General features: G+C 38.7%; 1 protein-coding gene across 4 annotated transcripts in view; it reads right to left on the bottom strand.

Moving 5' to 3' along the window:
* Positions 1-26,663, bottom strand: part of brpf3b (bromodomain and PHD finger containing, 3b) — an 84,736-nt gene that overhangs the window by 48,795 nt on the left and 9,278 nt on the right. The window lies entirely within an intron of this gene.

Raw genomic sequence — 26,663 nt, 5'->3', positions numbered from 1 at the left:
AACCTGGTCCTGAGAATATTACCAGAGTCTCTGATTTAAAAATCCTACGATAACACCACTAGGCTATCACCTCCCCTTCAGATTTTGCAGATGGTGTGGTACCAAGGAATCATATACACTGAAGATATTACATTTATCAGCTAAACGTTGTATTAATTGTTTCCTAAATGGTGCTTCAGTGTAATACATTACGCTTTAACAATCTTGAAGTAATCAACAGTTTTTGATGAAGCTATTCAACGCTACAATATATCATGGAATCCCTACAGTGAGGGAAGAGCCCATTGAGTCTGCACTGATTCTCCAAAGAGCATTGCACCCACACCCAGCCTCTTATCCTCTCCCCAAAATGCTGCCTTCCCCATGGCTTATCCACCTAGCCTGCACCTCCCTGCACATTCTGGGGCAATTCAGCATAGCCAATCCACATACCCTGAATATCTTTGGACTGTGGGAGGCAAGAGGAGCACTCAGCATACACCCACGCAGACATAAGCAAGCTCCGCACAAACAGTCGCCGTGGGCTAGAATCAAACCTGAGTCCGTGATTGCGTGAGGCAGCAGTGCTAACCACAAAGCCAACATGCCAGCCAGAAAAGCAGCAAATTGCACTAGAGGGAGGTAAAAGTCAAACCTACAAATTTCTGATCCATAGTCAGACGCGTGACGATACTACTCCTTTAACAAGATTATGTTGTCCTTCAGCAGCACACCTGGCGTGCATATAACCACTGAAGGTGGTGGTGCTGAGCTGATTTCTTGAACCACTGCAGTTCTTGGAGTATGTGGACACCTACAATGCTGTTAAAGAGTTCTGTATTTTGACCCAGCAATAGTGAAGGAATAGCAATATAGTTCCAAATCAGATGCTGTGCGATTTGGAGGGAAACGCGCAGGTGATGGTGTTCCTGTATATTTGCTGCCCTTGAACTTCTCGGAGGAACAGGTTGTAGGACCGGAAAATACTGTGACAGTAACCTTGAAAAAATTGAAGTGTATATCTTGTACATGGTGCATGCTGATGCTATTAGCTATGGGTGGTGAGGGAAGTAGATCACACAGGTTGCTTTGTCCTGGGTGGTGACAAGCTTTTTGAATGTTAATGGAGCTGCACCTATCCAGGCAAGTGAACAGCATTTCTTTGCATTCCTAATTTGTGCCTTTGAATTTGTGTTTTGGAGACAAGAGACAAAAAAAAACAGAATTCCTAGCTTCTGATCTAACTGTATAGCCACAGTACTTAAATGACTAGTCCAGTGTCTGGTCAATGTTAACTTCCAGCCTGAATGTTTTCCAGGTCTTGCTGCAAAAGAAGCTACTTCAGCATCTGAAAAGTGACAAATAATGTGGAGCATTGTGCAATCACCACCAAATATGCTCACTTTTGACTTTCTGTTGAAGGGAAGGTCATTGATGAAGAGGCTGTAGATGTGCATGTCGAGAACCCTATCCTCTTGTGGTGCATCAGTAGTGTCTCTACCGTTGGGTCAGAAAGTTCAAGTCTAAGTCTCACCTGCTCCGAAGCTGTGCAATAGCAGCCCCGGACAGGTTGATTAAAAATACCTAATTTGATGAACTGCTACAGTTACATCCTGAAAGTGAGATGATTGAATAACCATAACAATCTTCCTTTGTGACTCCAATCAGTAGAGATTTCTCCAACACCACCAGCTTCTTTTGATCCTTGATGGTATAATTGATCAAATTCTGCCTCGATGTCTCAATGGGCAGTATGACAGCACATTGGTTAGCACTACTGCCTTACAGTGACAGAGACCCAGGTTTGATTCCAGCCTTGGGCTTCCAGCTGTATGGAGTTTGCATATTTTTCCTGTGTCTGCATGGCTTTCCTCCCAGAGTTTCAGTTTCCTCCCAAAGTTATTAATGTTAAGTAGATTGGCTAAATTGTCCCACTGTGCAGATTAGCCATGGCAAATCTAGTCAGGGTGAGATGCTCTTTGGAGGGTCAGTGCAGACTTGAGCTGAATTGCCTATTTCTGTACTGTAGGAATTCTATGAACTCTAGAATTCAGCTCTTTTGACCATGTTTTAATGAAAACAGTATATGGGTTACAAGCGGAGTAATCTTGGCAGAACCCAAACTATGCTTAAATGAGCAGGTTGCTATTCAGGGAGTGCCACTGGACAGCACTGTCGCCGACGACTCCTTTGTGAAAGGATGAGAGCAGACTGATTGGGCAAAAATTAGTCAAGTTGAATTCGTTCTGCTTTCTGGCAGGCAGGATATTCTGGGCAATTTTCCACATTGCTATAGACACCAGTGTTTTAGCTGTACTGTAGGAGCTTGGCTGAGAGTTCAGCAAATACTATAGCAAAAGTCTTCAATTCTACTGACATAATATTGTCAGGATCCATAGACTTGCTGAGCATTTTCTAGCTCCACTTTTTATCCACTCTGACTCTCCAGCAGCATTTGCAGACCTCACTATCTCCTAGTTGCTGCTCATCATACGGTGAAGCCTCTACCAAGGATGCCAACCCCCTGATCATCTCCTCTGTCCTGAAGCCCTTCAGCCACATCCTGAAACAATCTTGGTACTCCATCCTCCAAACCCCTCCATTTACTTCTCAGCCTGCTTTCCCTCCCCCAGTCCTGATGAAAGGTTCTGACCTGAAACGACTCCCCTCTTCCTGTATGCTGTTTGACCTGTTGTGCTTTTCCTAGCTCCACTCGTTATCTACTCTAGCATCTGCAGTCCTCACTATCTCCTAGAATGTCGACATTTCTTAATGGAATCAAACAGACCGAAATTTTTGATGCTGAGGATCTCAGGATAAGGCAGGGATGGATCATGCAATTGGCACTTCTGGCTGAAAATGGGTGCAAATATCTCAATCTTGTTTTTTGCATATAAGATGGGTTTTCTCCATCATCTAATATGTGAATATTTGTGGAACCTCTTCTTCAGTTAATTGTTCAGTTGTCCACAACCATTTGCAAATGATTACAGAACTTAGATTTGATCCATTGGTTGAGGGATTTCTTAACTCAATCACATACTATCTCCATGTTTGCACACAAGTAGATCGGTGCTGCATAATTTTAATTTTTAGATAGGCCAGGTGCTTTCTTAGCATGCCTTCCAGCTCTTTGACTTGATGATAAATAAACGTCTGGGGATATCCTGGGCCATGAGGCTATAGAACATGGTTGAATGCAATTCTGCTGCTGCTTAGGTCCACCATTCCATTATGGATATACAGTTTTGAGTTGCTAGAATGTTCCAAATCTATTCCATTTAGCACAACTTGGTGCCACACAACACCGTGTAAGGCTCCTAAAATGTGAAATACTTTGTTTTATTCTTAATTACATTGATGAGAAGAAGAGACAATCTGCCAATAAGTTACATTATGTTAAATCTTTATAAAGCAGTGATTGGGCCTCAGCTAGGGTACAGTGTTCAATTCTATGCATCCTATTTTCAAAGCCTCAGAGGCTGTATAAGAAATGTAATAGCTGTGGGAAAGAAGAATTTCAGGTCTGTTATGCTGTCAGTTGTGTGGATGGAGAAACTGGGCTTGTCCTCCTTACAGCTGAGTTGGTCAAACAGAAATCAAAATTACGAAGTTTTGGTAAATAAGTAGCAATTGTATCCAGTGGCGGAAAGGTTGCTAAGTGGAGGGAACAGATTTGTGACTGGTGAAAAAGAGACTAGAAACAAGTGTGTGGAAGCGTTTTTTTTAAACTCCAGTGAGTTGTGAACTGGAATGGTGGAAGCAATGGAAGCAGATTCAAATTGCAATTTCTAAAAGGGAATTGGATAGTACTGAAAGGAAACAAATTGCAATGCTGTAAAGGAAAACCAGAGGAATGGGGTTAATTAATTACAGGTCAATCTGCTATAACACGCATTTTATCAGTGTGAATTGGCTATAATGCAATAGACAAATTGTGGACGTTGTTTGGATAACACAAACTTTCTACTGAATGAGCATATCGATTTTCTATTTGCGACCTTCAACGCAATTTTCTATAGCGGTTTTCCATAGCATAATTTTCCATAGCACGAGGTTGCAGAATATTAGGGACCAGGCCAGACCCTCTCAAAACATTTCAAGAAGGAAGCCCAGACCCTAACTTTTCTAGCTGTTTTAAGCAGTTTTAAGTAGATATTTCAGGAGGGATGCAGCTGATCAAAACCCCTCTGTTTAAAACAGAAGAGAATTTATTTACAAGATAACTGAATGAATTATAAACAAAACAGAATAGAATAATTTAACCTGTCTGAAAATCCAACAGATTATCTTAACTTAATGATGTAGTTCCAAATGCCTGCAACAATTCCCATAAACAGTCCTTTGGCAAACAGGTAAAATCAGACTAGGGTTCTTACTGGAAAGAGATATGGCAGAGAGCTCAGCATGGAACACCTTCTTCCACCTCACAGACCGAATGCTAAAACCAAACCAGAGAAAAACTGAACTGGGAGAACTGGCCACTCGCCTTTCATTGTACAAGCGTTTTACTTTTTAAAAAAAACTTGAAAGCCTTTTGCGTGTTTATGGCCTTAGGCAATCTCTTAGCTCTAATTAAAGACTCTAAAATCTAGATAAGTCTGCTTCATATAACCTTGGACAATACAACCTTGTTAAAGGAGCAGCATTGTCACAACAGGAACATAACTGTCACGTTACACCAGGACAACCTGTAGCTCTATCAAAGAATAAGCACAACCCACCAAATGGCTCACTCTTTCCTGTAGCACTCTTATGATTCTATCATACAGCCAATATACATCACTTATACAGTAAGACTGTGCAAAAATCCAAACTTTTGCCTCATTTGCTGCAGAGAAAATGTGCGCAATGTATATTTACGAGCATATTTGCTGATAAATTCCATTAAATTCAAAATAGTTAATGTAGTTGCCACAGTGATTTAGAGGCATTCTTCTTCCATTTTTCTTTGATTCACTGTAATATTCAACTGTCCCTGTAGTTCATACTAGCACTTCTCTCCATTCATAATGCTAGCTTTTAAATTCCCAATACTATATTTTTGCTCCCTCTCTCAAATCATATTGATGGTCTGCTCTCTCCTTGTTCCCATCCTCCTAGTTGCAACTTGCATCAAAACACTCAGGCCTACTTCGCTTTCTCTATCTGATGCTATACCTCTGAAGATAGAACTCTGCTGCAAATTGGAAAGAATTACAGATCTTGCAATCTATCAGGAGAATTCCTACCTTCATCAGACTTCCATCAATTCTCACAACGTTAGATGAAATAATATTCACCACCAAATAATGTAACAAAGTGTAGATATAATTGGAGGCCATAGTAAAGGCACATCGTTACAGCAGGGTAAAGTCACTCCAGCATCCTGAACTTGGCAGCTGTTAATACTGACACTGAACAACAGAAGTGGAAAGATGCTTTAACTCCTCCGTCATCATCAAAAAGAACAAAACACACAAAATATTTAAGAAAAAATATGGTGAACATTTAGAGGCTACATTTCAATACTGAAAGATAGAGGTCTTGCTTCCATTCACTTCAATGTTTTTGTTTCTAGTTTCTCAAACTAATCACATGAAAAAATTTTGGGTCGTGTGCACAGTGCATAGAGCAGACCGAAAAGGAGGCAACAAGGAAAGGCTATTTATATTGAACACAGCATGTCATCTTAAAAGTACAACCTACACGAAAGCCGCTCTCATCGTCCCCATTTGCTCATGAGTTTTTTTTTAAAAAGATGTTGATTTGACCTGAAAATATTGTAGGATTCTGGGTGATAAATAATCAGTAACTAACAGCAACTGTATTTTTATCAACAATATACTCAGCTAGTCATTTGAAAGCTGTCTTCAATTAAGTAAATGCAGCTTATTGAGAAATGACTCTGCTCTTGCAACGTTGCCCAATCTGCCGTTTAGGTAGGTGAGTAATGGAATGTGGCTGTCCTAAATAAACAAATTGCAATAAGAAACTTAAAGACAATGCTCACAAGACGAGCTTGAAAAAAAACACTATATTAAAATATTTATTCAATAACATGAAACTTCACATGGATCAAATAATTGCCCTGAATGCTTTTCTTGACTGAACAAGTTGACCAGAAGAACAACATGCTTCAAGAAGATTTTCATCTCTAGTTCCACTGAATTCCCCTATTATCGGAAGTAATCCAATATACTGTTTTGCAGTCATCAATGCAAAGCAAAACAAGTGCAATGCAACCATGCATTCCATCCACAATACTGGATATAAAAACACACAAATGTTTCAGAGTTGCTTCATGTTTGCATCCCATAAAATTGTGAAACAAGCAATTTGCGTTTTGATTTTTAAGTTTAATTCTTAAAACAAGATGTTGAAAGCCATATACATCAAATCAATGTTTACAAAGATTTACAAGTTATTCATCCATAGAAACATGGCGTGGGTGGTTCTTTCCTGAAAGACCAACTGTTTTTCTTTGTATCAGAGCAGGAGGCACACAATGAAGATGAAACTAGAGTAGATTGGTGGGGCGTCAGGGGTTTCAAACATCCATGACAGTCAAGCATAGTAAAACAAGAGTTAGATAGCTTGAAAGTTAATATATTGTGTGTATTGTGATGCAACTAGCAGCTCCTTTCCACGTCTCATGGATGGATGTATCATTTCAACATTAGGAGTTCTGTAAGCAAGAATGCTTGATACATATGAAACCCACAACAACCAGGAGGCTACTTCACTCATTATTAATGCTGCGAAAGATTATTCCAGCAGCAACTCAAATGTTCTACATTCAAATATCAAAATATACTTTTAAATGCTCACCATTTAAATATTACTTTGTACACTGATTTATTTTCCACAAAATTGTTTCTCACTGTGTCTAATCCCCCAATTTAAACTGAAAGAAGGCTCACCTCTAGATAGGCAGGGCTGATCAACGTTTATGGTTCTATTGGCATAAGGGTGACGAGGGATAGTATAGGGCCCCTCAATGATCAGCAAGGCAGCCTATGTGTGGAGGCGCAGAAGATGGGGAAGATACTAAACAAGTATTTTGCATCAGTGTTTACTGTGAAGGAGGACGTGGAAGATATGGAATGTGGGGAAATAGATGGTGACATGTTTAAAAAAAAAAATCCACATTACAGAGGAGGAAGTGCTGGATGTCTTGAAATGCATAAAAGTGGATAAATCCATAGGATCTGATCAGGTGTATCAGGGAACTCTGTGGGAAGTGATTGCTGGGCCCCTTGCTCAGATATTTGTCTCGACAATAATCACGTGAAGTGCCGGGCGTGGTTGGCTAATGTGGTGCCACTATTTAAGAAAGATGGTAAGGAAAAGCCAGGGAACATTAAACATGTGAGCCTGGCATGTGGTTGGAGGGAATCCTGAGAGCCAGGATTTAAATGTATTTGGAAAGGCAAGGACTGATTAGGGATAGTCAGCATGGCTTTGCGCGTGGGAAATTATGTCTCACAAACTTGATTGAGTCTTTTGAAGTAACAAAGAGGATTGATGACAGCAGAGTGGTACACACAATCTATGTGGACTTCAGTAAGGTATTTGACAAGATTCCTCATAGTAGACTGGTAAGCAAGGTTCGATCTCATGGAATACAGGGAAAAGTAGCCATTTGAATACAGAACTGGCTCGAAGGTAGAAGACAGTGGTGGAGGGTTGCTTTTCAGACTAGAGGCCTGTGATCAGTGGTGTGCCACAAGGATCAATCCTGGGTCCACTGCTTTTCTCATTTATATAAATGATTTGGATGTGAATTTAGGAGGTAGAGTTAGTAAGTTTGCAGATGACACCAAAATTGGAGGTGTAGTAGACAGCGAAGAAGGTCACCTCAAGAGTACAATGGGATCTTGATCAGCTGAGCCAATGGGCTAAGGAGTGGCAGATGGAGTTTAATTTAGATAATTTGTGAGGTGCTGCATTTTAGCAAACACAAATCAGGGCAGGAATTATACACTTAATGGTAAGATCCTTGGAAGTGTTGCTGAACAAAGAAACCTTGGAGTACAGGTTCATAGTTCCTTGAAAGTGGAGACGCAGATAAATAGGTTAGTGAAGGCAGCATTTTGCAAGCTTTCCTTTATTGGATAGCACATTGAGTATCGGAGTTGAGAAGTTATGTTGCAGCTGTACAGGACATTGGTTAGGCCACTTTTGGAATATTGCGTGCAATTCTAGTCTCTTTCCTATCAGAAGGATGTTGTGAAACTTGAAAGGGTTCAGAAAAGATTTACAAGGATGTTGCCAGGGTTGGAGGGTTTGAGCTACAGGGAGAGGCTGAACAGGCTGGGACTGTTTTCCCTGGAGCGTCGGAGGCTGAGGGGTGACCTTATAGAGGTTTACAAAATTATGAGGAGTATGGATAGGATAAATAGACAAAGTCTTTTCCCTGGCATGGGGGGGGGGAGCGTCCAGAGCTAGAAGGAATAGGGTTAGGGTGAGAGGGGAAAAATTTAAGAGGAACCTAAGGGGTAACCTTTTCACGCAGAGGGTGGTGTGTGCATGGAATGAACTGCCAGAGGAAGTGGAGGAGGCTGGTACAATTACAACATTTAAAACGCATCTGGATGGCTATTTGAATAGGAAGAGTTAGAGGGATATGGGCCAAGTACTGGCAAATCTGGTTGGTATGTATTAGTTGGACCAAAGGGTCTGTTTCCATGTTGTACATCTCTACAACATATGTCTTGTCCTCTTAAGTCATAAAAATGGTCTTGCTTTGGATTAGGTAAATCAAAATTAAATACAATGTAATACGGAAGTAAAATTTAGAAGTCCAATATTACAAGGCAATGTTAAAAATATTTTAAAATATTATATGTAATGGATAAAACCCCAGCATGATTACTTCACAATTTGAATATCTGGAAGCAGTCCAAAAACACAAATGTAACAGTGTAGCACATTGTCAAGAAAGCTCACAGTATTTCAGGATAGATTCTAAAGAAATAAACAATTGGCACAAATGTTCATAATTTTTTTTGGAAAATAAACAGAACTTTTCTTAATTAGGATCTAAAGGAAAAACACCCAATCAAGCACTTTACGGTTATCTTCAGCATCTGAAAAACCCTTCCACAAATTAAGCGTGACACAACTTAGGATATCATCTTATCCATGATATTAGTACAAAGTTGTAGGAATGTTACATCAGGTATTATACAACATAGGTTGATGTCAGACAGTATTCATACAGAAAACTCTTGTGACAAAAATCTTTTTGTTTCACTGGCCACTGCTTATCTCTTGATATCTGTTTCTTGATTTTCATACATCTTTTTCTCATTTTTGCTGCACTGTCTTGTTTTTTACATTGTTCCTACCAGGCATTCCTTTTTTTATACATTTCCAATTGTGTGCGGGCTCACACCCTTTTAGACCAAATTTATTTTTCGCTGTTTAAAGATTTATGGTGGAAGATGAGAATTTTGTATTGGGCTGGACAAACAGTTGATGAAAGGTTAGGAAAGGCTGCAAGGAGAGTAATTCAGAGGGAAAATTAAAGAAGAGGACATTGCAAACATGGGAAGATTCAAAAGTGGGAGGGAACAAGCGGTAGAGAATCATAGGTTCAAGCGGTTGAAAATCATAGGATATTGTACTGCTAAGTGGATATGCTCCATTAATATTCTGTGAAGAAAGGAGGTTCTGAACAAAATACACAAGAACAGGGAAGGAAATATATGAAAAGGAACCATGCTCATAATCATGTTAGTGGGCCAGGGAGAGAGAATGAGCATTCAGGAAAGTCAGAAAAGTGGCAAGATTTAGTAAGTCAGGTATTTGAAAAATAACGATGGCAGGAAGCAGAGCACTGTAGTAGGAAAAGACATAGAAAAAGCTGGAGAAACCCAGGAGGTCTGGCAGCATTTGTGGATAGAGAAACACAGAGTTAACGCTGAGTCCAATATGTTGTTCATATCGTACACTAGCTGGTGGACAGAAAATAGTGAATGTGAACACAGCACATTGGCCAACTGAGGCAGGATTATATAGGACTAATACAACTGGATTACAACATGTTCTGGATCTGGGCTGTGGGAACATTGTTTCCAGTGCATTCTCCATAGTAGATTTGCTTCCAGGGTTGTTGCCTATTTTAAGGCATTTTTGCAAAGCTATGCACTCTCAGGAATTTAGAGCAGCCAATTTGTATGCAGCCGACGTGAGGTCTTTTGGCTGCTGTATTCACCCAACACTATTCCACTGCTTATTGTTGGATAATTTACCTAAACTGTTTGCTTACATAATAGTGCAACTTCAAGGATAATCTTTAGGTTCTAAAATGCCTGGGAGGTCTAAAGATGCACGTAAGAGCAAACAGATGTTTTTGAACTTTCATATCAGAGTCATAGCAGTAACAAACTGTAGAGTTAGTTAGCAACAGACAAAAGAAGAAACAGCTGAAGGGATTGCGATAGTGATTTATCAGATGGGGAAAAGCAACCAATTTCTTTGATGGAACAAAAATCAGAAAGAAAGAAAAAAAAAGAGAAACTTGGTCCTCTATCCACTCAGCTTACATGGCCACCATATTAGGGCTCACGTAGTCCAGTTGTAGTGTCTCTATCTCTGGACCACAAGTCCTGGGTCCTAATCACACTTGCTCTAGAAGTGTGCAATAACATGCCGGAATAGATTGATTTGAAAATATTGGCCACCCACGCTAATGTCACCTCAAATGATCCAATTTACCAACTCAACATTTTTGAGAGGAGTAATCCCTATATAAAAAAAACACCACAGCGAAGATACGTAAAAGCATGGCTCCAGTGGTACACATTTGTTGTGTCAGCAGGAGTCAAGCTAATCTGAATGGATCAGTATTATCAGCACCATCATGGCTGCATCTTGGATATCCAATAGCCCCATGCTGCTGGAAACAATTGAATGAGGAGAGGATCAGGAAGCCTCATTTTGTGCACTTTTTGGTTTCTGTTCAACCACATTATAAAAGTGTTCAAAACTGTTCATCGACAGGGTCAATCAAGGGGGACTTTTGTGGTATCAACTGAAAACAGCTTTTAGTCACGACAAACTTGGTGAAAATAAAGGGCCTGGCAAATGACTGGCCAGTACAGAGTAGGTCAGAGATGTACCTCCCACATAAGGAGCTTCTATCCTCTAACATGAGTAATAATCGAAGGGAGGAGGCAGACATTCTACCCTACACAACATAGCCCAGGATTCCAAAGCCAGTTTAAGAACTCACTACCAAATCTGACTTGTTCCACAAGAATCCACTCTTTGCATTCATCTTAAAGAAAGTTTTTTGTAAAAAACTGGCATGCTCTCATCCACTATTGTCATTTTTTCTTTGATACTTATAGTTGCATTGACATAAACTGTAACTATATTAGGAGTCAATCCTCCTTCAGGTGCAGTTTTCTCAAGAGGCATAGAATTACCAGGTGTGGGAGGCCAATAGGCAAATACCTCAGAATGGAAGGAGGATACATCATGGCAGGTCACGGTGATCCAAAGCTGGTTTGGAATTGACTGCCATAAGGAGTGTACTAATGGGGTTGACTGTCAAAACTTTAGCAGCAGTAGTATAATGAATTAAAATAGGAAAGGAGCCTCCTGAAATGACATTTGCAGTAAAGCTTCTACAGAAATCTTTGAAAGTGGAAGATAATATTGACAAAGTATATGGATTCTACACTTTAAAGAAACAGGTTTAAAAATACAAACCCAGGAAGCTTTGCCAAACCCACATGCAAATTTAGTTTGGGCAGAGTTGGAAAGACAAATACTTGGAAAACTACAGCAGGTTTAGGAAAAAGAGATTAATTACATAAATTAGCCAGAGAAGATGCGGTTGCTCTCATTAGAGAAGAGTAGGGCGAGAAGAAATTTAATAGCAGTTTCAAAATCATGAAAGGGTTTTGATAAACTGAACGAACAGATATTGTTTGCAATATCTGACAAGTTGATAAGCAGACGGTGCAGACAGATTGGTAAAGGAAACGGGGGAAACATGATATTTTTGAAATAAAGACATTTAGGATTTAGAATATCATTTCTTCAAAAAGGCAGTTGGATAAATTTTTGAGAAGAAAACATTGTAAGGATATGGAGAAAGAACATGGAGTGAGACTACCTAGAATGCTCTTTGAAAGAGGCAAAGCAGACTCCGAATCAAAATATTCCTACATTATACCATTCTGAGCCCAACTTAATTTAGCCAAAAATCCCAAATTCAGCCTCAGTGCCCCGACACAGGAACATGCTTCTCAAAGAAAGCATTTTTCCAAGGTTCAGAACAATAGACAAGAATGAGCATATTTTATGTTTCATATATTAGCAATGTTCAACATCAACCAAAGGAAAAAAATTTTGAAATCAGTTTATTTACAACAGCATGTGTATATCTCCCCCACTCCCTAATCAATATCAACTAGTCCCCAATGATATAAATGCTGAACTTGATTTGTAGAATGAAGGTGAGTTAAGAAATAAAAACAAGATACTGCAAGAGATCAGATTATCATATCTATCTCCCTGTATGATAGACAAAAGGATTTGCCATCCTGAAAAGTTACCTAAAAAGCTGGGTGCGGTTAAAAAAAGAGAAGCATGTCCTTCATGGAGTCTGGGCACAAATTATTGCAGGCTTTTCTGAAACATTATCAAAGACAAGAGAATCTGTTTAAGATTTATTATCTGAACTGGAAGGAAATATCACTTTTTAAAACTCTCAAAATAAAATACTACAAAAATTAGGGCTGAACTATATTATCGAGATAACTTTCCTGGTGAAAAATGTGTCCTAATGCATACACGATGGCCCACTCATTTCACGTTGCAGAAGTATAGATTTGATCAATGCCTGCATATATACAAAAATATAATCTATTATCCAAATGCGTAGTCTTTGAAGAATAATTTCTGCTACAGCAAAGCACTGGAAAAGATCACACTAACTCCACTACATTGAATTCTGTTCATGCCCAGTGAATGTGGTATCGACAGAGAGGATGGCCAAATTCCTACTTTGGATTCTATTGATCTCTCTTGGACAGTCCAATATCTGCCGAGTAACATCAGCCTTGCATCGTGCTGGGCGTGCCCTTTCTTCGACTGTGATCCATGGATAACCCCAAAATGCAGCTTCCAGGTGCCCCATCTCAATGCCCTGTCTTTTAGCCAACAGCCCCACGTTGATCTCCAGTCTCAGCTAATCTTTGCAGTCATATGACTGTTCGTGGCTGTGGACTGACCTGTTTAGGGAGAAAAGCAGAGGGACACAGCAGATTTCTAAACAGCATTCTACCGCTCCACTTGGATACCTTTGAGACCTAATTGTTAAATGATGTCTAACTAATTTATTAGTAGTTCTTTGAAGTAGTAACTTGTGCTATGAATAAATACTGCATGTATTAGATTTTCAGGACGCATTCAATAAAGGTACCACATTCAAAAGGTTACGATGGCAAGAGAAACTCAATATTAGGGGTCACATATTGGCATGGATAGAAGATAGGCTAACAGGAAGCAGAGAATAGGAAAAAATGTTTTTTTTTCGGGTTGACTGAATATCACAAGTGGTGTGGCACAGGAGATTGGTGTTGGAACCTCAACTCTTTACAACTTATGTAAGTGACTTAGATGAAGGAATCAAAGGTATGGTAACTATGGTGCTGTTGACACAAAGATAGGTAGAAAAGTGAATTGCGAAGACGATATAAGAAGCCTTCAAAGAGATACAAAAAGGTTAAGTGAATGGCCATGGAGCACCATGTGGGAAAGTGTGAAATTATCTAATTTGACAGAAATTTGAAAATTGCATATTATCTAAATGGTGAGAGTTTATAGAACTGCGAGCTGCAGGCAGATCCAGGTGGTCGAATGCAATCACAGAAGTCTAGCATGTAGATACAGCAAGTATGCAAGAAAATTAATGGACTGTTACAGTACATTGCAAGAAGAGTTGAATGCAGAAGGGACAATATGCCTCAGTTATATAGGACATACATCAGACGACATCTAGAGTACTGTGAACGGTTCTGGTCACAATACCTACGAAAGAATGTTAATGTATCAAAACAATTCAAAGTAGGTTTACCAAGCTAATACCAGGTATGAATCGATTGCCTTAAAAAGGAAAGCTAGACAGGCTAGGCTTGCATGTGCTGGAGTTTGAAAGAGTATTGAATTTAGAAGAGGCGACTTACTTGAGGCACAAGATTTTGAGGTGTCTTGATCCTGGAAAATGAAAAGGATGTTTTGTTTTGTGGAAGAATCTCGAACCAGGAATCAGTTTAAAAATATCGGGTCACCCATTTAAGACAGATAGGAGGAGACTTTTCTTTAGTCCCTTCTTCAAAAAGGTAGTTGATGCAGAATCTTTCAATGTTTTTAGGTCAAGGTAGTTAGATTCTTGAATACCAAAGGGATAAGAGATTACCAGAGATATGCAAAATAGATTTGGTTAAAAGCAGATCAGCCATGATCATATTGAATGGTAAGGCAGGCGATAAAGGGTTGAGTAGCCTACTCTTACTTGTATATTCGTATTACAAATGGTTATATTAAGATTGGGCAAGGTTTGTGAAGGTTTGTAGCTCAGGTTGAGGTTTAGGGTGTAGGTTTGCTCGCTGAGCTGGAGGTTTGATATCCAGACGTTTCATTACCTGGCTAGGTAACATCATCAGTGGCGACCTTCTTCACTTGGAGGTCACCACTGATGATGTTACCTAGCCAGGTAATGAAACGTCTGGATATCAAACCTCCAGCTCAGCAAGCAAACCTACACCCTAAGATTGGGCCATTCAATCACCACATCTGGAACTGGCTCCCACATTTTTGTTAAACTCTTGCACCTCCCCCTAGGACAATACTACTTATTTAAGATTTGTTCAGCCTTCCATTCAACAATTAGCTCAGAAATATCTCAAGGTTGTGCACTGTTACAGACACAACTCCTGTTCTTGATGTTGTTTAGACACTTCTATTAGTTGCCACTAGATATCATAATCCCATTTCTAAAGTCATCAGATGAGCCTGTACATATTCCAGGAGGCTTCCACAAGATGCAATATTTGTAAGTTTAGTTTCTATCCTTGTTACCTCTGATCATGCCTGAGCATTGACCTCTTCTTTGCAGGAGTTTTAGCACATGATTAGCTGGCAAGTTAGAACATAGAAAAATACAGCGCAGTACAGGCCCTTTGGCCCTCGATGTTGTGCTGATCCAAGCCCACCTAACCTACACTAGCCCACTATCCTCCATATGCCTATCCAGCATCCGTTTAAATGCCCATAAAGAGGGAGAGTCCACCACTGCTACTGGCAGGGCATTCCATGAACTCACGACTCGCTGAGTAAAGAATCTACCCCTAACGTCTGTCCTATATCTACCACCCCTTAATTTAAAGCTATGCCCCCTTGTAATAGCTGACTCCATACATGGAAAAAGGTTCTCATGGTCAACCCTATCTAAACCCCTAATCATCTTGTACACCTCTATCAAGTCACCCCTAAACCTCCTTTTCTCCAATGAAAACAGCCCCAAGTGCCTCAGCCTTTCCTCATACGATCTTCCTACCATACCAGGCAACATCCTGGTAAACCTCTTCTGCACCCGTTCCAGTGCCTCCACATCCTTCCCATAGTATGGCGACCAAAACTACACACAATACTCCAGATGCGGCCGCACCAGAGTCTTATTATCTAATTGTCAGTCGTTTAAATGTCTTGTATCTGTAACAGATCATATTTGGGGCGAGAATGTTTCTACTTCCAGTTACTGGTACTGTTTTTAACCAATCCAACTGTTTCATGGCATCATGTTACTTCACTTCTCTGGATTGTAGCCATTTAATTTGCAGCAGTAGTTTCCTAGTCTATTTCTGTGCTTGTTTGAAACCACAAAATCAACCTTTATTATTTCTTTGTTCAGTCTTTCTCACATTGCTACACTGCAAAAAGCTTGAAATATAAACCATCCTGCCACGACCAGGAAAGAAAAAAAGATGTGCTGGGCCATCTTAAAACTGCACCTTTCTTTATGGGAAAGTGTAAGGAAAAGCAAAAGATTGAAAAATATTTCTGAAATGCCACAGAAACATTGTTTCAAAAGGAAATAACATGGCACAGTGTGTTAAAGTTTTAGAGTATGATTACTGTAACAATCATGTAACAGAAAGTTCTGAAAAATCCAAGTAATACAACAAGCTTTACCAAACATTGAAAAAAAATTGCTGAACACTTCAAAAGTGAGTGAGTTCTCTCAACGTCCTAGCCAATACTTGGTCTTCAGTCCTTGGGCGAAACTTGGAGTGAACTGAATATATTTCATGAGTAACATTCATTAAAGGCCCTCAGTATTCCCAAGGAAGTGAAGGGACCTTTACAAGTACAAGTTTATTTTTTGTTGCTAATTAATTGGCCGAGAATCTAAAAATTACAACAACTCAGATCACAGAAATCTGCGTAAGCAAGTCATGGCAAATCACCTGCTATACTGCTAACAGTAAGTGACAAAAAATTGGTCTTCTAGAGTAGAACAAAACAGTACAGATGTAGAGTCACTGTACAATCTTACCATTCAACATCACCTGCTCTGGTTGAAAAAATTGTAGCAGAGAGGTGACTGTAAATAGAGTCACAACTGTACAGCATGGAAACAGATTCCTCGATCCAACTCGTCCATGCCGATCAGGTATCCTAAATAAAAGCAGCCCCAATTTCCAGAGTTTGGCCAATATTCCTCTAAACCCTTCCTATTCGCATACCCATCTAGATGCCTTTTAAAATGTTGCAACTGTATCAGCCTCCACTATTTCCTCTGGATGCTCATTTCATACACGCACTACCCTCTGTGTGGAAAAGGTTGCTCCTAAGGTCCTTTTAAATCTTTCCACTCTTACCTTAAACCTATGCCCTCTAGTTTTGGACTCCCCCACATCAGGGAAATGACCTGGTCTATTCACCCTATCCACACCCCTCATTTAATAAACCTCGATAAAGGTCAACTCTCAGCCTCCAACGTTTTAGGGACAATAGCCCCAGCCTATTCAGCCTCTCCCTATAGCTCAAACCCTCCAAACTGTTGCATCCAGGGATGTAGGGGCTAGGTCAGTTAACCATGGTCAATGTGGGTTTACAGGGATATGGGGGGGGGGAAGCTGGGGCTGGCTTGCCGTAGACTCGGTGGACCAAATGGCCCCTGTCCACACTGCAGGGATTCTAGGACTGTTTGACAGCCTCAACAGCAACTATGGTTCTTTCATTTACTATTCAAAATGAATATCTTTATTCAGAACCAAAATAAATTACTGCAGTTGCTGGAAATCTGAAATTAGGAAAAACTCAGTTGGCCTGGCAGCATCTGTGAAAACAGAAACAGAGTTAACATCTAAATCTTAATATAATTGTTCTTCAAAACTCAAAGATGAAAAAAGTGACAAAATATACATTATAAAAAAAGATGGGGGAGAAGCAACAAACAGGTGTAAAAGATCAGAGGAAGGTTGGAGGGCAAAGGAGAATAGATATCACAGAGGCCATAGGACGATAAGGTAACTGGAGTGCTAATGGTTGTGATGGGGAATGGGGAGGGGGAGCTTCAGAATATTTACTAAAAATAGATGTTAACAGCAGAATCGAGATTGGCTCTGCTGGAAGCAAAAACCAAGGAAAAGAAAATCAGAACCTATGGAAGGCAGAATACAGCTCATTTTCCACTTAGGCACTAAGGCTTCTGGACTCAGTTTTAATAACATCAGACCACCAACTCAGTCCTCCATTGTGTCCATCCATTTTCCAGAGCCTGGTTTTCCAAATCAGAGTGGTCTATATTCTGCCATTAACACCTACTACAAGCACCTCTTGTGGACTTCTCTACAGCTATTACCACTCCACTTCTCTTTAGGCCTGTGATACCTATAAATCACTGATCTTGCTCACCCTCCAAGTTTCCGATTACACTTGTACCGCCCCAGCATTTTTCTACAGTGTAAACTCACTTTTCCACCTTGCTCTCCAGTTGTGAAAAGGTGTTCACATTGGAAAAAATATTTGTTTTGAATCCAATGCTACCAGATTTGCTGAATTTCTCCAGAATTATTCATTTTATTTAAAATGCATTCCTTCAAAACCAAATGTTTGAAGGAAATTTCAGAGGATTCACACCTCTAGATGATCAGTTTGTGTTATTGGATTTACATGATCATCAAGCCCTGAAATCCTTTGTTATTTTGATCCCAAATATTACTTAAAATTGTCTGAGAAAACAGCAAATTATTTCAGAGATGTTTTAAACCATCAAGTTTCAATGCCCAATTCTTAGATTCTTATTCAAGAGTTCTCCCTGCTTCCAAATCCCATGACATAATTAAATCACAAATATAGTCAAATATGTGTCCCAAACTGAAGGGGACACATTATCTTCAACAATGGACTTATCCTGCCTTTCAAATGCTTCCAACTCTAAAGGAGTCTTCTCGAGTGACACCTGAACTTTCTCTAAAACTTCTAGAATCCCGCTTCATAATGCACCTAGGTGATTGGCTGCTTCTACTACAATGCAGGAATACCTATTAATAATGCTTAACAAAACAATTCACCGTGGACAATGACACTTCAATAAATATACGTAAATTCACTCCCCAGTATTACAATATTCTGTAAAGGCTGAATCAATAAGTAAGGATTTGCACGTTATGACTCCACATGTTTGCAAACAGTTCACATTCAGTACCAAAGTGAGTGTGACCTCCAAATCAAACACTTCAGCATACGATTTAGGGCCAGAAGTAAGCCATTCGACTGAGTCTCCTCTGCCATTTGAAAAGATCATGGATGACCTGACTGTTGCCTCAACTCCACTTTCTGACATACCCTCAAAACCCTTTGACTCCTTTGTTAATCAAAAAAATTCACCTACCTCTTCCTTAAAAATGTTCAACAACCCTGCCTCCACAGCTCTCTAGGGAAAAGAGGTCCAGAGACTGAGCTGTTGGAGAGGAATAAAAAAAGTCTCATCTCCCTCCTAATTGAAGAATCAAGAATTTCTCAGTTATGTCCCCTAAATCTAGTCTTTCACACAACAGAAAACATTTTCTCAATATCTACTCTATCAAGTCTTCTCAGGATCTTGAGAACTTAAAATCAATAGATGCCTAAACTTTGCTCAGAAGACAAATCCCTCACTTCAGGAATCATTTGAGGGTGAACCTTCTGTGAACTACTCCATTGAAAGCAGCATTTTTAAAGATACGTACCTGGAGACCAATACTGGACAGTACTCAGCGATGTCGTATACAACAGCAGCAAAACATCCTTATCTGTACATTTCAATTTCTTGCAGTGAATAACATTCCATTTGCCTTCTTACATCTCTTGCTGTACCTACATACTAACGTAGGGATTCTGTACCTTAAGAGTTCTGCAATCACTCTCCATTCAGAAATGATCCTGTTTTTCTATTGTTCAAGCCAAAGCAGACAAGTTCACATTTTCTGTCATTACATTCTACCTGCCAAATTGTTGCCTATGTACTTAACCTATCTATATATCTTTGCAGACTCCTTATATCCTCTTTAAATCATAGACAGGTAGGTTTGCTAGCCTGCAGGTTCCAGCATTCTACCTCCCTCCTTTCTGGAGGAGGATGGTTAGATTCATTGATTCCCATTTAAATTGAGCTTATCTAGAATCTACAGAATTTAGGAAAACTAACATCTTCTAGCTCACACATTTGGCTCCTTCATCCAAATTATTGATATAAATTCCAAATAGTTAGGGTCTCAGTTCTGTGGCACTCCACTCATTACACCTTGCCAATCTGAAAATGTCCCATTTATGCCTACTATTTCATGTTAGCTAATCGTTCCCCTATTCATGCTAATATGTTACCTTCCCACAATAGGCTTTTATTTTGTTTGGCAATCTTTATTGCAGCATCTTGCCAAATGTCCCTTGGAAATTCAAGTACACCGCTTACACAAGTTCCCTTTAACTATTTTATTAGTTTCTTTCTCAAAAGAATTCAAAAGTAGTTAGTCAAATGCAATTCCCCTTTCAAAAACCTTGCTGATTCTGTCTGATAGAAATATCAATACAATGACCTCCTTAATACTATAGATTTCAGCAAGCTTACTGGCCTATAGTTTCCAGCCTTCAATCTCTCTTTATTCTTAAATATAGTAGTTTTATTCAGCATTCCCCATCTAAAAATGAATTATCCAGAATCTGTAGAATTCTGGAAAATTAAAATCAATACATCTATCTCAGCCATTTACTAAGATTCTACAGTGAAGTCCAAACAGGACCTGAAAACCTGTCAGCTTTTAGTTCTGGTGTTTTTTTCAGTACATTTTCCTTGGTGATAACTATTTTTAAATTGTTCCTTTTCACCTCAATTTAGTTATTCCTGGGACATTGCCGGAATTTTCTACAGGCAAGACATATACAAAATATCTATTCAATTCAGCTATTTCCTTTTTTCTATTATTATAGCTCATTGCAACTCACCAGAGGAGTATTCAATTCATTTACGCTGTGGAAACTCCTACTGTTTTCACATTTCTTGCTAGCTTTCAACTGCACTATATCTGTTACCTTTTAAATAATTCTTTGTTGCTTTTTACACTATCAAATCTTCTGACCTTGCATGAATCTTCAAGGTACTGTACATGTTTTCTTTTAAATTGGTACCAGTTTGAACCTTAGTTAGTCATGGTCGGTACACAATTCCCTGCAGTCTTTCGGAATGTAATACACTGTATGGCTAAATGTTATGAAGTATCTCTTTAAATGTCTGTCACCAGCATCTCTACCTATCCCTTAGTCTAACTTCCCAGTTCACTTCAGAGTCTCATAACAAAACATGTCTTAAACTCACTCTCCTCCCCAACAAACTGAATGCAAAATTAAAATTATATTAAAAATCGCTGCTACCTTGGGGCACCTCCACGCGGTCATTGCACATTACTGTATATAGAATGGACTGTCCACTGGTTCAATCTGGAACTTGCTACTCTAAGGAACACTTAAAAAAAAACAATGAGCTCACCTTCCAGGCTACCTTTGCTAAATCGGATGGAGTGTATAGTTAGAGGTCTTTAATTGATGCCCATAATGGACTTAAACTTTATTTCTTTCAACTAATTCCATTTTATCCTGTCTTGATGCCCTTCTGACAGGTCCCAAATATTCAGTTCCCAAACCTTAGCCATTGCTGAGATATGGCTACAAAATGTCAATCAGACCACACATATTTGAGCATAGCATTCATAACAAAATGGATCAAGTTAGGTGCAATAAAATTATTAAAATCATAAGTAGATTCCTCGAAAATAGATCACAATAACCTTGCTATAACTTTACATTAGATATATTGCTAACATTATCTACTTGTAAAAGAGTTGCACAAAAATATGAAAATTAAGAGTTTAGCGTTGAATTGTTCATCAATTAGACTTATTTCAACAAAATCCTAGAAATGAAATGCCACAACCTGGATACAAAAAATAAAGAACTCTGTTCATCAGAAACTTAGCGAGTAACGAATATCAAAACTCACTGCAAAAGCCTCAAGGCATCCTGGTTATATGCACAATTGGAAAGAAATTGCTCCAATTGAGATAAAACATGCTGGGGTCTACAAATGTATCTGCAGAGACTTCATATAACTCAATACCTTGATCTAAACATCCGAGATTATTCCTAACATATACTTGGTCAGAACTTCAAGTCCAAAATATCGGATCTGTAATGAATGCTTATCATGTACCAGCCCTACACGGAAAATAAATTACAACTGTGTAACAATAACAGTTCTAATTCGCTGACCTACACTCCCTTAGGAGGACAACTCATCACTGCGGGCATAGGATCACCTTTTAATTTTACAATTCTAAAACAGTTCAAACATGCTATTAGCTTGTAAAAACTGAGCTGAAGTCCCAAAATAAGGGGCTTAATTTGACAAATTCCAAGTGCCCTGAGAAGCATTTGTTTTTGGTTACCCTCCTACAATATGCAGTGAAGGGGACCTCCTGGCTGGCAGCGCTTGACCACGTGTACAGTTGGGCTTTAAAAGGGGTAAGGAATCTGGTAACATGAATACTTCTGCCTCTGATGAAAGAAAATATGACAAACAGAATGCCATAAAAGCAGAGTTCAGATGTAAAGAGGCAAGCACCAGAAAATAGGGCAAGAAATCTCACTAGGGCTAACAAAGAGAAACCTTTCATGAATTGATTAGCTGATTTCTGATAAAATTCAGTCCAATGGTAGTGATCCTATATTGTTATATGGTGCAGGAGAAAGATACTCAATGTAACGCAACTACCTTCACTGTCATAACAGTATCTGCATGTGCACTCAGATCACATTGAATAGCTTAGGGCATTTACATATAGTGAAGGAGACTGATAAATGTTTGTATAAATGTGTTTTAAATACACAACTTTAATCATGTGATGTTGGCAAAACAATAAACTGTTGAAGAATAATATTCAAAGTTTGTATTTCATCAATGCGTTATGGCTCATTGTTTGAAACCCGAATTAAGAAACATAGTAAATCTGTAAAACCAGAAAAGCCATATTTGACTGAAAAAAGAAAAAAAATTAACAAAGGGTTTTTCCCTCAACGTCCACTTACACACAAGAACTGCACACTCCCTTCAATTCCAAGAATAGTCACAAATATGAGAATTTTGTTCCATCTTTGTTAAGACAATGAAACATACCTTTACTTCATAGCATCAGCACATACATAAAGTGGGCATTCCATAAGGCAAGATGCATACATGGTAACTTATGAAGTGGAAGGCGTGTACTGTACCTTTAAAGAGAGAGTGAATGCTGTTCTGAACTGAGAGCTGACAAACACCTGTCATATGACTAGATAGAAGTCTCAGTGTATACTGGAAAACTGAAAATATGTAACATTCGGCTGTGAAATGGATACAGTTTTGACAATTTAAATTTAACTAGTTCAAATTATGCCCTATGATACTAAAACCCAATCGAGTTTGAATTTATTGTTTTGCCAACATCAAACCAATGAGACAATCTGATGTTGGGCATATTAAAAAAGGCTAGCATTTTGAAAATCAGAGAGCAACTGCCATCGAGAGAAAGACACCCAAGACATTGAAATACACTATCAAAAGATACTTTTTCCATATGAAATATCCTTACAGTAAAAAGACAGACGACAACCCAGGGACATCTTCAGCTGAAAAGTGAAAAACGAAGACGACAGCTGCTGTATGGTTTTGAAATTAAGTTGATGCAATTTTAACAAGTGTTTTATTGGAACAGTATATTGTTATCGAGTTGGTAGCAGGTAAAAAGCAGTTAAGAGAAAGGGGGGCTTAAAGTTATGAACAGCTGTTGTTTAATGTTCACTTTTAGAGTTTAAAAAACCTGATTATTTTCTTTAAATAGTGGAATTTGGGGAGCTCTGTCACTCATTTTAACAGATTACGAGGCAAGGTGAGCTTTTCTGGGGGTTTGGTTTAATTTACAGAGGGCTTCACTGTTGTGTCATAACAGTAACACACCCATTTACTACTTTAGTCAAATACAATTCCTAACAGCAAGGCCTGACCGATATTTTTGTATGTTGTACAGAAGTACTATTTTTCTTTGAATATCATAAGGTTTTTCAATTGTCAGAGGACCATCAATGCATGAATAAATGTAATGACAAGCCAAAAATAAAAAGAATAGATTAAATACATTTATATTATTACTGTACCTCATCTACAACTGATAATACTACGGCTTTAAGAGGAGTCTTTTGACTTTTTTTTAAAAAATGAAAAAAGGTTGAGAATAGAGGTGATGACAGAACTCCCACAGAACTAGGACTTTTAGTTTTACAGGAACAGTTGCTGAGGTCTTGAAGGTGCAGTACATTTCTCCGTTTCCCTTTCTTGAGTTTTCTCCTGATAATTTTCCTCCTGGTTTGGAGAACTGCCCGAGAGACAATCTATTTTGCTGAATTGGCCTTTTGCTAAGGGTGTGTTTATGGGATGGTATCCTTTATTGAAACAGTTACTATTTAGTAGTTAAATACTCTTATGCTGCTATGCTTTCCAATAACGTTATTCCAACCTCTTTCTTTTATTGCATTTTAACTACAGTGTATGAATAAAAGTGTGACTTCCTTCAAATCTGTTAGTTTGACCAATCAAATCGCATGAAGACAATACCTGGCACTTACCAATAAAAAAGGAAAACGTTCAGGTCTGGACCATCTTCTGGAAATAATGTGATGGGAATTTGCCTGGTCCATAACAACTTGCCACTTAGCAATTTTATACATTCATGTCTCAGTTTATATTAAAATGTACATGCCAATAAAATGCAAATATTACAATACCAAAATACTTGAATTAAATGTTGGTCCATTTAAGACTGGCATGCCCACCAAAATGGATTGTGCTGACCAAACATTGCTTAGAGTACAAACCAGGCACAATGACAGGAAAGCAGCATTTCCATGGATCTCAAATTATTATGAAACGCAACAGGAACTATAATTTGAGAGAAAGCAGAGGAATGCTGGAGAAACACCACCAGAAGAGAAAACAGTTATGAAAAAAGTATAACCACAAACATATGCAAAAGATCAAAAGGAAGTGTGTTTGGAACACACAAAATTTGTGAACATCCATTCACGCTGTGCAAATTCAATTTACTCTTGCTATTACAACCCCAATTCACAAAGCTACATACCAGAGTAGGGAGACCCTCATTTAGAGTCAAAGTCATACAATGTTAAAACTTGTCCATACTGACCAGGTTTCCTAACCTGAAACTAGTCCCATTTGTCTGCATTTGACCCAAATCTCTCTAAGCCTTTCCCATCCATCCATGTACCTCTCCAAATGTCTTTCAAACATTTCCATTGTACCCACCTCTTCCACTTTCTCTAGCAGCTTGTTCCATATATGGTCTACCTAGTGTGAATAGGTTGCATCATCCACTTGGCATTTCCGGGTAGAGATCATTAAAAATACTTTTGTTTATCTTTTGCAGGGATGCCCTGGGTTCCTCCATCATTGAGGATGAGGATATTTATGGAGCCTGCTCCTCCACTAAGTTGGTTAATATCCATCATTAACCATGACCGATGTGGCAGGACTACAGAGTTTTCATCATTTTGCCAATTAGAGTACTGCATTTTAACTTGCAGGGTACAGGTGTAATGTTTTCAAAGTACTTATATAGATAAAAGACAATCCTTCCAATATTGAGGTGCAGGGAAGGGTTTATTTGATATTTTTTAGATACTTAGGGATAAAATTGAAATACTTCCTTATTTAAATAAAGGGAAATCTAGTCAAGGGAGAGAGAGAGAAATTTTGTCACAAGCAAAGAAAACCAATAAGCAATGTGGAAATGATGTTTAACCAACACCATTTCAAGATGTTGCAATACAGGTCATCTCATTCTTAAAATTACTCCCATCATAAGTTACATTCTGCTAAGTTGCATAGGTTTGGAAGGCAAATATCTAATTACTAAATACCTGCATGGTCTTCATAGTTCAAGTGAGCCAGTTATAAAAGATGGCATGTCCACTTCAATAAAATCAACTGATATCATGGATAGGTAAAATAATCCTATCGACTAGCTGAATATATCTTGACTTTCAATGTTTTTAAGGTGGTCAGTTGATACTGGTTCTAGGTATGAGACTGTGTGTCAAAGTTTGTTTGATAATACTTCTGTGAAACACCTTGGAACATTTATAGATTTATAAAAATGCAAACTGCTTAGAAGTAGATGTGGAAGAGTGAAGTTATGTTGAAGTTAGGTAGAAGGTCAAGAGACAGTTAACATCTTTGGTTGTTATCGAAGAATATGACCCCAAGTTAGTTGAGATACGAGTGATTAGAAAGATGTCTTTCCAGAGATAAGCAACAGTTCAAACAGCTGAGCAGGCTGGTTTGACTATTCTGTCAATTAGCATCATCTTAAAGCAACAAGTATAACAGTTTACTTTGGGTACATGGTGTTTCTTAATTTCATGTTAGCTGTAATATTAATTGACATGACAGAGTATGCTCATTGCCACAGACCAATGTCAGTTTTATGGTTAACACCTACAACCTGTTTTACGAATGGCATTACACGTACTGAATATACCAGCAGTTTATTATAGTCCCCAGTGAGCTGGCGTGAATTCTAACCAGCTTATTTCTTTGGGATGATATTACAGTCGATCATGCTCAGTGTTCAACAAAAGACGTGCTCTTCAAAGCAGGTTTCAAACCAGACCCTTAATAAGAATCACTATTCACAGATAGAAGTGTGACTCAATTGTCCAAGACAATAAAACCAGAAACAAAACACCAGACATTGTATCATTTATTTTGAAAACTGGCATTTTCTAGATTAGTTCGGATGAAATTACATAACAAATAATTGTCAACAACTGGGAAATTGCTTGTTTTGGAAGAAGGATTATTCAAATATTTTAGACATTTGTGGAAGCTGCATTCAAAGATGTTTGCCATTTCTTGAATAGGCAGATTTTTCTCTTGACTACGTATCAATTGTTCATGATTACAAAGGCTAGTCATCATTAATTTGAGTCAGTAACCATGTAAAGCTGCAGTCCAGATTCACTTACCATTCAGTTTATCCTTTCACTGCGTCCAGGCCTGCATTGATGACCCAAACAAAATCAGGAATTTACCG

The sequence above is a fragment of the Chiloscyllium punctatum genome, chromosome 45, assembly GCF_047496795.1.
Source record: "Chiloscyllium punctatum isolate Juve2018m chromosome 45, sChiPun1.3, whole genome shotgun sequence".
Classification (NCBI taxonomy): domain Eukaryota; kingdom Metazoa; phylum Chordata; class Chondrichthyes; order Orectolobiformes; family Hemiscylliidae; genus Chiloscyllium; species Chiloscyllium punctatum.
The sequence above is the reverse complement of the archived record's forward strand: the minus strand, read 5'-3'. Positions and strand labels throughout refer to the sequence as shown.